Here is a 12,829-nt window from a genome sequence, read left to right on the forward strand (position 1 = left end):
TGGCCTTTTCTGGAAAGTTCACTTTCCAGAACTTTCTGGTATATACCACAATCAGGAGGCTATAGCTGAACACCTAGCACAATTGAGTTTCCAGCTGTAGTTGCTATAAATTAGCTCCGCAGGTTGAAAACTGCTTAGACTTTCCAGAGCAGCCGAGTGTAAAAGCACATTATACATCATACATGATCTACAAACTCCCTTTCTGGTTCTAGTGTATGGTTTTTCCGTTGTAAATAAGGAAAATAATTTGGCGCTACCCCTCTCAGCTCCATTAGCTTGGAGTTTGCATGCATCCAGGTTTCATTTCTTCATTTAAAATGTATCTTGAGCAGACAGCAGCTCAGCCATGAAGACTTTTCAGCATCTCAAAGTTTGGGCCGCCTGAAAGTAAGGTCCTGAGGCCCCTCTTCGTTTGCATCTGGCTCTTGCATCACTGTTAATTATAGCGAGTATGGTGACTCATTTGTATCAGCCGTTTTTATCTTTTCCTGCCAGAAGACAGCATTTCTCTGGAGAAGCTCAGGACAAGCATGGCAAACGTCAGCAAGTCAGAGCGAGCCAGGTTTCACAACAAAAGCAAAGCCACATTGTTTCAACTGCAGGAGGAAGACCAGAGATTCTCACACTGCCCTAGTGGTTTAGCTTGCAGTTAAGGTCTTGGGCTTTGGAAAGCTGACCAACCTGGGTTCAAATCCAGAATCCCTAGTTTCCTCATCTGTAAAGTAGGGGCCTAAGATTCCCCTGCCGGATAGGATTGTTGTGAAGATTAAATTTAAAAAATAGAAAAGAGGGCACCTGGGTGGCTCATTTGGTTGGCATCCGACTCTTGATTTTGGCTCAGATCATGATTTCATGGTTTGTGAGACTGAGCCCCGACTGGGTCTCCTTACCGACAGTGTGGAGCCTGCTTGAGATTCTCTCTCTCTCCCTGTCTCTCTGCCCCTACCCTGCTTGTGCACTTGCACACTCTCAAAATAAATAAGTAAATAAATAAATATTTTAGAAAAAAAAAAAAGAAAACATCTGGGATATTACAAAGTCTTAATGAGCATTACCTAGGGAAACTATTATCCAGGAATTCACCTGCTAATTTCTGTTTGCCCCCTCACCCCCCCACCGAGCATCCTCTCTCAGTGTCCACCAACTTTAACTCTGCAAAATGGTGCTCCCATTTTCATATGCTCCCAACCAGGGTTAAGGTTTGCAGCAATAGGGCGCTTGCCAGCATCCTCATAGAGACATCTAGTTTTGTGTCTTGCAAAGCACTTGGTGGCCCCGACTGTGTGCTTCTGAGACCCATGGAGCTGACCATCAGTCGACTGTCAGGGTGAGAGCTGGTGAAAGTTGGTCAATGGGAGCTCTCTGTAGCTCTGGTGAGGGGCTCTGGTGGATGCACTTGTCAAAATGTGCATTTTTCCATCGTGCTTTACTGTAGTGTCTAGTTCAGTATATGGTTCAATGTCATTAAAAGGCTCTTTCTTTGCTGGATCTTCTCAGAGTATTCCAGGCACCCTCAGCACTCTCACCTCCAAACTTGTGTTGCACTCTAAGTACAGAACATTAAATAGTACCTCACATGGGTGTAGTGTGTTCCCATCTAGACAATCTGTAAAGTAGACAGGCAAGTATTAATGCCACTTAACAGATGAGGAAGTGGAGGCTCAGTGGAAGCAAGTGGCTGAGGTAGATGTTTTATATTTACCAAATCATGCTTGATGATGCCGACTTGCACTCTGCTCCATTGTTTGGTATCCATAAATCCTATCTTCCCAACCCGAGTGTGAGCTTCTGGAGAGAAATAAATCTCCCCTTTCTGTGTCACTTACATAAAGCTCTTCTCAACCATAAGTGACCATACATGTTACCTGAGGAATTGCTAAGGGGCATACACAGATTTGGAAGGTCTGGGGCAGAGCCTGCGAGTCTTCATTTCTCCCAAGCTCCCAGCTGGGCTGTGGACAACCCTTTATGTAGCAAGGACCTAAAGAGTGGGCTCAATAAATACTTGCTGAAAGGTGACGGGTGAGATTTGCAGCTGCCGGTCGTGGGACCACACTGAACCTTTCTACCCCTGAAAGAGCAGGCAGGGACGACAGCCCAGGGCTGTGCTGCAGTGACCCATGGGGCTGAGGGTGGGGACATTCATCTTGAATGTGGCCAGAAGCACTGCATGTGTATCCATCCCGGTGAATCCATCTACAAGGAGGCTTGTTTTCCAACACAGTCTCCCCATCTTCTGCCAGTGACTTACCACAAACATTGAGGCCACCCTCAATGAGGGGAAGCGTGCCATGTGGTCACACGTGTACATCCAGCCCTTGCACTTTGCTCAGTCCACATCTCAGCAGCAGGCCTCGACCTCCCTGACATCTGTAAACTGGAATCCGGTGGCTTTGGAGAGGACTTACTCCCTGTGAACCAACAGCCTTGCTGGCAGGCAGGAATTCCCCATGGCTTATCCTTACCAGGAACCACTTCTTGAGCACCGTGGGAATCAACAAGCAAAGGCAGTGGCTTCTAGAACTCTACCTTCCCTGCAGGACTTTTGCACTTCTGGTCTTGGACCAATAGGTGTGGCAGGGAGAGGTGTGTGTTTGAGGAGAACAGTGGCTCTCAACTGGGGGCGTTTTTCTTCAAAGCCTCGCAGCAGGCAGGGTGGCTTGTAAGAATTTCTCACAGGTAAAGGCGCCTGGCTGGCTCAGTCAGTTAGGCGTCCAGCTTCAGTTCAGATCACAGTCTCACAGGTTTGTGAGTTTGAGCCCCGCGTCAGGTTCTGTGCCGGCAGCATGGAGCCTGCTTCAAATCCTCTGTCTCTCTCGCTCTCTACCCCTTCCCTGCTCACACCCCCTCCCCAAAAGAAATAAACACACATTAAAAAAAAGAATTTCTCACAAGTAAATGCATAAAGAAAAGTAAGCTTCTACAGCAAAGCAGACTAATCCCTAAGAAAATATAAAGGTGTTGGTCCTTTTCATTTAGGTCTTTGCTTCTAGAAACTGTCTTATGTATTAGGTGATTAAAGTCTGTATAAAGTTTAATAAATACATTTAAATGATCATGATGATGAAAAGCACACCTGGTCTGATTTCTTGCACTGAGAAATAGCTGCTTTAGTGGAGGCTTCTGGGCTTTTCTCCATTTTTCAAGCAAACCCCTAATTCTGTTAGTTTTCTAACTGGCCTTGAGAAGGAATGAGAGAGCCAGACAGCATAGGAAGGGGGCAAAAACCCACCAGCCCAGCCAGCAGCCAGCCAGCAGCCAGCTTACCCAGCCCAGCCAGTGTAGTCAAATCCTAAAAAAAGGTTGGTTTTTCAGAGACAGATGAGAACAAACGCCTGAAGACCCAAGACTCTGGAGAATCAGTGCCTTTTGGCTGAGACTGAAAATCAGCCAGGTATGAGTGGAAGTCTCAGACAGAGAGATTGCTGATGGAAGCAGCTAAGGCAGACGAAATTAGCAAATGCGAGTTTAAGAGATAACACGGTATTTTTATGGAGCAGGGGAGATTGAAGGCTGGTCCGGGGGAGATGGGGCTGAGATAAACGCAGAGCATGGGTTGGTTGAAACGAGCGGCGGTTCCCTTCGCAGCGTCCCAGGAGCGCTGGTGACGTTGACACTGGGTAAGAAGGATTGCCTGACACGGCAGGGATACCGAGGGCCACTGAGGAGGCAGCTGGACTCCGAGAGAAAGAGGAAGGAGGGATGGAAGGAGGGAGGAGAAAACTCTGGGAAGAAAGATGAGACAGATGAGGAATGAAGTGCGGATGTCAGGGAGGTCTGACAGGAAGAAGGGGCTGCTGTGTGACAGGGCCTGACCCCCATATGAACCTACACCAGCACTGTTAACACACACCCAGAGCTCTCCCACATAGAGGTACTCCTGCACTAACATGCGAGTGACAACAACGCGTGCCATTTATCAGACCGTTGTGTGTGGACTAGTGCCAGGCCTGCTCTTATTGGGAATGTTCCCATTTTGCAGATGGGGAAACTAAGGTTCTAGGGAGTTATGTTATACAAGGGGCATACACCTTATATATGGTAGAGTTGAGATTCTAACCCAACTCTCTCTTTTTTTAAAAAAATGTTTTTTTAATGTTTAGAAATGGAAAGAGAGAGAAAGAGCAGGGAAAGAGCAGAGAGAGGAGACAGAATCCCGAACAGGCTATGCACTGTCAGCACAGAGTCTGATGTGGGGCTCAAACTCACAAACCACAGGATCATGACCTGAGCTGAAATCAAGAGTCAGACGCTTAACCGACTGTGCCACCCAGGTGCCCCTAATTCTGATTCTTTTTAAAAAATGTTTATTCATTTGAGAGAGAGAGAGAGAGAGAGGGAATGAGAGGGGAAGGGGCAGACAGAGAGGAAGACACAGAACCCGAAGCAGGCTCCAGGTTCCGAGCTGTCGGCACAGAGCCCAACATGGGGCTTGAACTCACAAACCATGAGATCATGACCTGAGCCGAAGTTGGGCGCTTAACGGACTGAGCCACACAGGCACCCCTAATTCGGACTCTTAACCCCTGCATTGTACCATATTTATTCTCCCGTCTCAGGGCCCATTGGCCCCACAAACCAGAGGAACAACAGCAATACCTTGCCTGCTGGTTTGTTTGGATACTGGGACTGCTTGTCAAGTGCCCAGAGAAGGGATAGGAATGATTGGCAAATCTCCCCACATATCCAATTGTAGAGCTGTTTTGTAAAATATGTTTTCATTCAGTATTTTATATTAAATACCGGAACTTAAGAAATGACATAGCATAATGTTAGCCGGACAGTGATAAAAGGGGAAAATTGAGAAACACATTTAAAAGTTCAAGGTCAATGAGTACTTTTAAAAAGCAGCATCCTGCTTTCCCAAGGAGCCGTATGTCAGAGGGAACAGGCTGAGGAGGAAGCTGTCATGTCTAGTGGTTGTGGGGGAGGCGGGATCTTGGGGTGTGTCCCACAGAGAGGATTGTCCCCTGGTCTCAGCATCAGGCCGCCTCCGTTTTTCTAAGGTGTTGTTGGGTCCTTACTATCCAGGTGAAGAGGGCGGGGGAGACTGTCACAGATGTCTTCTGTCCCAATTTTTCTGATAGAAATTCTAAAAATAGAATGACCCATGCCAGTAGCCTTTATCACTCACTTTGGGCACAGCTTTCCTTCTAGCCCCCACCGTAGCAGAGGAGGCAGGCATGGTGATCCCGGGTCAGAGCTTACGGAGCTCTATCCTGTGGGGGGAGATAACCAGGTGGGCCGATGGGTCAGCATCTGCCTGCATCCCAGCAGTGGGCCGCGTGAGGCAGAATTTACCTCTTCTCGGAGACTTCTTGATAAAGATGCCTTTGATTTCAGTGGGTGGGTAACACAGAGTGTGTTCTGATGCTGCCCTCTGGAGACCAGCTTCCACCACTTTTAGACAGGGACCCCCAGGCCCCAGGGGCAGCAGCCGAAGAAATGTGAATTTGGAAAGATTCCCCCATTCTACAAGTGTTCTAGCAACCTCCGACACAAGCGGCAAGACACGGTGGTTCTGTTTTCTGCTCTGACCACTGGCCGGTCCCTTCGTTCACCTCTGATGAGAGCAGCCTAGAAAACCCAGAGCAAAGGATGAGGGCTGTCGAAGTGGGCCATGGGGTGAACGTGTCCTCCAGGAGGGAGGAACGTCCCAGCCGTGTGACATGCTAAGAGCATAGGCCCTGCTATCACACCCGTGGGACATCATACACCATCTGAACCTCAGAGCATCCATTCATAACAAAATCGTTCACCTCCAGAGCTTGTTCTGAAGATGGGAGGGGATGCTTAGCCCACGTACCCTCAGTCAAGGGCAGCCAAGTCTCTGGCTGTGCCTCAAACAGGCTCTGGGCATCTCCCCACTGCCCCCTGCAGGTGAGCCATGGTCCCGCCCCATGGCACAGAAGGAGGTGGGCTGCACTGGGCGAAGCTGGCCAAACTCCTCTTGTCACACAATTGTCTCCATCTTCCTTGTTTGACTTGCCCACATCAGTAGGTTGAAGGGTCTGGGGATATAGGGTCACTTCACCCCCCCCCACCCCCATCAGTCACCTCAGAGAGGAGGGTGCTGTCAGGTGGGACTGGCCGGGACGCACCCTCATCTGGTGTCCTGCGGCATCCTTCTTGTAAAGGTCCTCTCTGACCCCATCAGAGCGCCTCCTGCTGGTCCAACTTCCCAACGGAGAGGGGAAAAGTATGCAGAAGGCTTGGCACAAGTGCAGCTGTTTCCCTGGGAGTGTGCTTGCGGGGGGTGGGGGGGGTGGGAGGGGAGGATGGTATCAGAGAACTGGGAACTCCGTGGGTCTCAGTTTGCAGGCCAGTTAGGAGACACCTTGCCTCCTAAGCTAAGTTGCTGGCTGCATGGCATGGTTAGGTGCCCCAAGTGAGCAGAATAGTGGCTCCATTGATCCAAAGCAGCAGTGATTAAAAACTTCAGGTGCTGGGTTCTGAGATGAATTTACGGCATGTGTGTGGTTAATCCATAATGATAGATTCATCTCTCAAATTATGGTCATCTCCGTGACGCCACCAAACCTGGCTGAAACTGAAACCTTCACTTGTTTATCTGACCATCTACTGCCCAATTGCCAGAAACATCATTTTATTTTGCCTACTTTCCTCCACACTTGTCCTTTTAGGATTACAGGCTCTATGAATAGATGAAATTCGGTTTCATTCCCCAGATCTGCCACTTGCCAGCCCCGCGACTCTGGGCAGGTTGGCTTAACTCCCACTTTGCTTATCAGCAAGGTGGGACTATAACACTGATCTCATAGGACAGGGGTACAGGTTAAAAGGGCAAGGCGTCTGGTGCGGTGCTTGGCACATAGTGGGAAGTTAATAAACAGCAACTTGCACTTGTTGTTTTGTCTTTGACACTGTGGGTACCCACTGGGTCTCAGGGTATCTGGGTGAGCATGCCCTCGGGAACCTCCTGGCCTTTCCTGGGCACCGTCTCCAAGCTGAAAGTTAATGAGGCGACCAGGATAATGACAAGATGGCCCGGTATCCAGAGGGCATTCAGTCCTGGTAAGTCTCAGCCCTTTTCCTGCCTGCAAGCATTCCTTGCCGACTCCAGGAGACGGAATGCAAACACCAGGCGAGTTCGGTACCATGCCCCAGACTGCCAGGTTGCACTCCTGGAAGCAGATATGTGTAGGCTCCCACCCGTCAGAAGAACTCATTAGGACAGTCTGTGATATGGTGCTGAAACCGGAGGCTCGCTCAGGCGAGCCAGGGATGGGGAAGTCTCGTCCCTGCGGAACCTCTCTGGCTGATAAAGGCAGCCTCTGCTGGCAGATTTCATTTTTCACTGGGCCATCTGCATCCAGTCAAGGGTAGCTTGTCTTTCCGAAAAACCTCCTCATCAGCGTCAACCCAGCACAACCTCTTTCCTGAGTTAGCCACCACTCCTGGTGCCCGGGGTCATGGGGACCATGTGGTGTCAACAAACCAGAGTCATCATAAGGTACACAGAAGCATTGAAGTGGACGAGAGGTTTATGTGGCTACTGCCCTGTGCTTTTTACCAGCCCGAATTATTGCCCAGTTAGCCCTGTGTTAGCCGGTCTATAAATCTTCAGAGCAGTGTTTTTAGTTTCCTAATTTTATCATTGCTGTTATCCACTTTTATCACCTGTTCATGTAAAGAATGATGCTACTCTCTCCTGTCGCTGTTGTGGGTTTTTTAAAAGCTTATTTATTTAATTTGAAAGAGAGAAAGAGTGCGTGAGCAAGGGAGGGACGAGGTGGGTGGAGAGAATCCCAAGCAGGCTCCCAAAGGATAGCAGATCCTGACACGGGACTTGAACCTACGCACCGTGAGATCATGACCTGAGCTGAAATCAAGAGTTGGACACTTAACCGACTGAGCCACCCAGTCACCCTTTATTGCCACTGTTCTTCTTCCTTTCTCTTTCACTCTCTCCCTTTTCATTCTTTCCTTCTACTTTCTTCTTGCAAGGTGGAAGTTCCCAGTTTGAGATAGTCTGAGACAGTCCTTCCCTCTGATGCTTGGGTTTTCATGGCAGTCCTGAGGGGACCTCCCTGGAAGACACTCTCCCTGCTTGCAGTAGATCTTTATAGAAGCCTCATAAGTTTGAGGGGAACTTAAGGGAAGGATCAACTTCCAGCCTTAAAGTCCCCACCTTTTTTTTTAATTACCGAAATTTTTAAGGCCAACTGTAGCACTCTGGGTCTTCCCAGAACATCCCTTCAGAACTGGGATTGGCCAGAGGAGCTCTGTCCTCTGCAGTGGTCAGTTCCTGCCCAGAGCTGGAGAAGGTAGGATGCATCCTACCAGTCACAGTTGCCCAATGACTACCGTTAGAACTGCTTTCATGGGCCTTCTGGAAACACAGGCATTCAATCTAGGTTAAGGAGTGATGTTATTCACTGCTGAGTTTGAAATCGGAGATAGGATTCATGTAGCAAACACATATTGTGAGCCTTCTATGTGTCTGACCCCTAGTTCAGAGATGAAGTAAGCATGGCCTTCTCCCCAGGGGCCTCACAGTCCTGTGAGGCAGGCAGAAACTTAAACAGATGTACAAGCTTGGTCAAGAGATCAAGAATGAGCTTTGCTTAAAGGGGCTTGGGAAAGTTTAACAGTCAGAATGTTTTTCAGCCTGGTCTTGAAGGATGCATAGGAGTTTCTGAGCAGGAAGAGGAGGGAAGAACATTCCAGGCAGAGGGAATTGCAAGAATGAAAAGGATAGCGAATATCTTACTGTACCTAAAGCCATAGTGGGGAAGGAGGGACCTGAGCCATTGTTCAAAAAGACTCCTGCTTTCGCAGGATGGTGTTACCAGTGGTGCCTAAAGCCGGCTTCCACTTGCTTGTGAGCCAGTTATTAAATATTTAGAATTTTGCAAGCCAGTTGTTAAAACATTAGTAGCTTGGATTGGGGGTATTTATACCATTGAAATTGGCAAGTGCTACAAAACAGGACTGCTTTTGTTCGTTTGTCTCCTGGAGAGCCAGTTTACCAGCATAGCACTCACTGTAGGCTCCTCTGGTGCATGGTTACATCCCTGGAGAGTCTGCACAAGGTGTCTTCATTCTCAAGGTCAGTTATTCCCCTTTTCCAGGAAGGCCCAGCTGTGGTTCTTCCTAAGCATCTGGTCTTAAAGATGGGGTCAAAATACAAGTATGACAACAATCTGATTCTTTCTGTTTTGAAGATGGCTTGGTTTGCACAGGCCAGGTGCCTGCCTCACACCATATCCTTCTACTTCCTCCCACATGCCTGTTCTAAAGCCTCATTGGGGCCCAACCTAAAGTCAGCCCTACTGGGGTCAGTCACATGGCCTGATTCCCTCCCTTTTGTCCAGAAAGGGCCCCTGCAGGGGGCTGGGCCCCAGATGCAGATCTCAGCTGGGCGCCATTGTCAAGAAAAGACTGACTTAAAAAAATTTTTTTTTAATGTTTATTTATTTGAGAGAGAGAGAGAGAGTGCACCCACGCGTGCGCATGAGCATGTAAGCAGGGGAGGGGCAGAGAGAGAGGGAGACACAGAATCTGAAGCAGGCTCTAGGTTCTGAGCTGTCAGCACAGAGCCTGATGCGGGGCTTGAACTCACGAACCATGAGATCATGACCTGAGCCAAAGTCAGACACTTGACTGAGTCACCAGGCATCTCAAGGAAGGACTGACTTTTTTCTCTCATTTAAAAAAAAAATTATTTACTCTTTAATTTACATCCAAGCTAGTTAGCATATAGTGCAACAATGATTTCAGGAGTAGAATCCTTAATGCCCCTTACCCATTTAGCCCATGCCCCCTCCCACAACCCCTCCAGCAATCCTCTATTTGTTCTCCATATTTAAAAGTCTCTTATATTTTGAGAAAGGACTGACTTTTTAAAAAAAAAACATTGTTTTTTCTTCCTTTTCACTAAATCAACCAGTTATTTCACTGTCTGTTATCAAGCATTGGCCTTGATAAATCTGTATCTGCTTGCTCAGGCCCTGAAATCTCCGGCCACAAACAATTGCTCCAATGTAGTCTGATGGAAGGAGTCAAACAAGACATGTTCAGACCATGACTTTGCTGATGGCTAGTGGTGGTAAGTGTATTCACGTTGCTTCACTTCTCAGAACCTCATTTTCTTCATCTGTGTCATGGGAGCAACAAGCTCATCTCACATGGTTGCTGTGAGGACTTGACCGACCATGTGTGCAAAGGGCCTGGCTTTGCTGTTTTAGGTCTTTTCCCCTCTGCTTTAGCTCTCACTATTCCCTGACTACTCCCACCTGCTGCCTTATCCTCATTTGGTTAGTGGAGTCTGATCCTGACTTAAAATAAAAAATCAATGATGGACCTACCTACATTTCTTCTGCTGGACCCTATTTGGAGTGTATTCATTAGGTGAGGAAAAACTCAGTGACTCATTTGTGGCTGTGGCTTTATTGCTTCCACACTCAAATCTCTCTGAATCTGTAAGTATGGATAACCATAGTGCTCACCTCATAGGTTTATAGGGAGAATCAAATGAGATAATACGCTGAAGGTGTTTAGCAATTTGCCAGGTACACTCTGGCCATTCAATGACGGGAGCTGCCACGTTTTGCTCGCTATGACTAAGTAGATTGAAAGACGTCTAAGGGTCAAAGGACTGAGAACTGGAAGGAAGCCTTGAATCGACTCCTCTTATTTACAGAGAGACAAAGGGCCACATAATGAGTAGCAAAGCTAGAACTCCAATCTAGGATCCTAATCAATTGTTCAGAGTCCGCCACATCTCATCAGCAGGAAGTGGTTAATCCTCGCACTGGACTTGTTTTCCTACCAAAGCTGGAAGACCAGAACAACCCTCAAGGAAGATCATTAATATTGGGGTTTGTTATTTTGAGACTAATTAGGACTCACATTGCTCTGATCTCCAAGGGAGAAACTCTAAGAGGAGGCGGGAGCCTCATTTCCAGGAATATGGAAGCTGTTACATGTTGCCTCTGAGCACAACCCCAGTGGGAACCAGAGTCCCTGAGAGCTGATGGGACATACATCATCCGGAAATCTGGCTACTTTGAGCCAAATGCAAATATCGGCAAGACCAAACCTGGGATTTTAGCTTTCTCTTTAAGAATATAAGGCATTTTAGCAGATAAAACAAAGCTGGGGGAATTGGCAAAAAGCAAATATCAGCCTCATAATAAATGTATTTGGAGCAGAATATTGACCATATGTAAAATATGTGAAAGTGATTTTTAAGCAGATTCTTTTCTTTTTTTCTTTTCCTGCATGTTTATGTTGGCCATTAGCTTGAGAGGACTATTGACATTTTTTACTGTTGAAAACCTTCCTCTAGGAGCTGGCCTCTTTTTGCATTTTTGCCCTTGTTTTCATCTGAAACACCCAGGACATAAGAGCATGGGAAAGGAGGGGTGAGGAGAGGCAAGCCCATTTCTCTGTCCTATGTGATGTCTTCACGCCAACTCCTAGTTAGTGTAGCAGAGTGATGAAAATCTAAAGCTTTGGAACCGATGGGTGTGGGTTTGTGTCCAGCTCTGCCCTACTCCTCATATGATCCCAAGGAAGTCATTCCACCTCTGCCCAGTGCATTCTTTTATCTCTAAAAAGGAAATACTAATAGTACTTGCCCGTATGTGTCTGGGTCCAGCCAAGAGCCAGAAACCACACAGTGATCTGAGCAGGGGTGGTTTTACCTAAAGAAGTATTAAGCATGGGTAGGTCAATAACTAGAAAGATGTGAAGAGAATTCTAAAAGGTACACCAGAGCTGAGGGGAGGTACCCAAGGAAGGACAAACTTGGGGTGGGGAGGGCTTCCCTGAGGCAGGCCTTCAGACTCGGTGGTAACCTACCAGATGGCAGAGAAGTTTGCTGGGTTGTTTGGCCCAGAACTGGTACCCGGTGGCCAGGCAGGAGGAAGCATCCCAGGTACAGGGGAGCCCATGTGGGTGGACAAAGGGTTGTAGGGTGTTGGGAGTCTGATTCTTGGCAGGTGACACTTGGCCTAGGATTGTGGGGTTGATGCCATGAGGAACAGTTCTCTAGGGTGCAGACAAGCCAAGGCTGGTGGGCAGGTGCACAGGGAGTTAGGGTGCCTGAGGGGAAGCCTGAAGTGTTTGCATCAGGAAAGCCACAGTCAGGTGGCCACGGAGCTCTGGCAAGGCTGTGAGGTTGCTGAGGGACTGGGCACCCTGGGTAGAGTGGAGCACCACCGGATGGCCGCACACACGGGAGGACGGCGTGGCGCAGCAGGAGCAAGCAGCACACCAAAGCCAGGAAGAGAAACTCCTTCCCCCTCTAATGTTTCTCCATTGCCCTCGACTGACAGAGCTGAACATAGTGTTCAGTGTGAAGAAGAAATGCTCAGAGTCCAGTCAATCATTGTAAAGCATGTACTGAAGGGTGAGTTCAGAGCTGAGAGGCAGTAAATTGATTAACTGGCACATGAGTTCAGAAAGTTTTTTGAGGGTGTTGTATGGAAGGAGAGAAGGCTAGCACTCCCCTTGACAAAGATGGAAGAGGCCCTCGGGCCTGACAACACGCATACGGTTAAGGCATTGCCACCTACTTCGTGGCATCTAACCAATGTTTTTATCTGGCCATGTGTAGCATCGTGGATGGACCTTGAGGGTGTTATGCTGAGCGAAATAAGTCAGGCAGAGAAGGACAAATAACATATGTTTGCACGTATAGGAGGATTAGGAGGAACTTAACGGAGGACCGCGGGGGAGAAGAAGGGGGGAAATAGTGGGGGAGGGGGAGAGAGGCAAACCACGAGAGACTCTTTTTGTTTTTTAATTTTTTTTAAATGTTTTATTTATTTCTAGGAGAGAGAGAGAGAGAGACAGCGTG

The 12,829-nt window shown here is 48.0% G+C and overlaps 1 non-coding gene across 1 annotated transcript; it reads left to right on the top strand.

Annotated features, from left to right (window-relative positions):
- Positions 1 to 12,445: 12,445 nt before the first annotated feature.
- LOC120232591 lies at positions 12,446 to 12,571 on the top strand. The gene has a single exon (XR_005528600.1). It is a non-coding gene; the product is annotated as a U6atac minor spliceosomal RNA (small nuclear RNA).
- Positions 12,572 to 12,829: the final 258 nt, after the last annotated feature.

This window comes from Hyaena hyaena, unplaced genomic scaffold, assembly GCF_003009895.1.
Source record: "Hyaena hyaena isolate Hyena2069 unplaced genomic scaffold, ASM300989v1 scaffold_74, whole genome shotgun sequence".
NCBI classification, from domain to species: domain Eukaryota; kingdom Metazoa; phylum Chordata; class Mammalia; order Carnivora; family Hyaenidae; genus Hyaena; species Hyaena hyaena.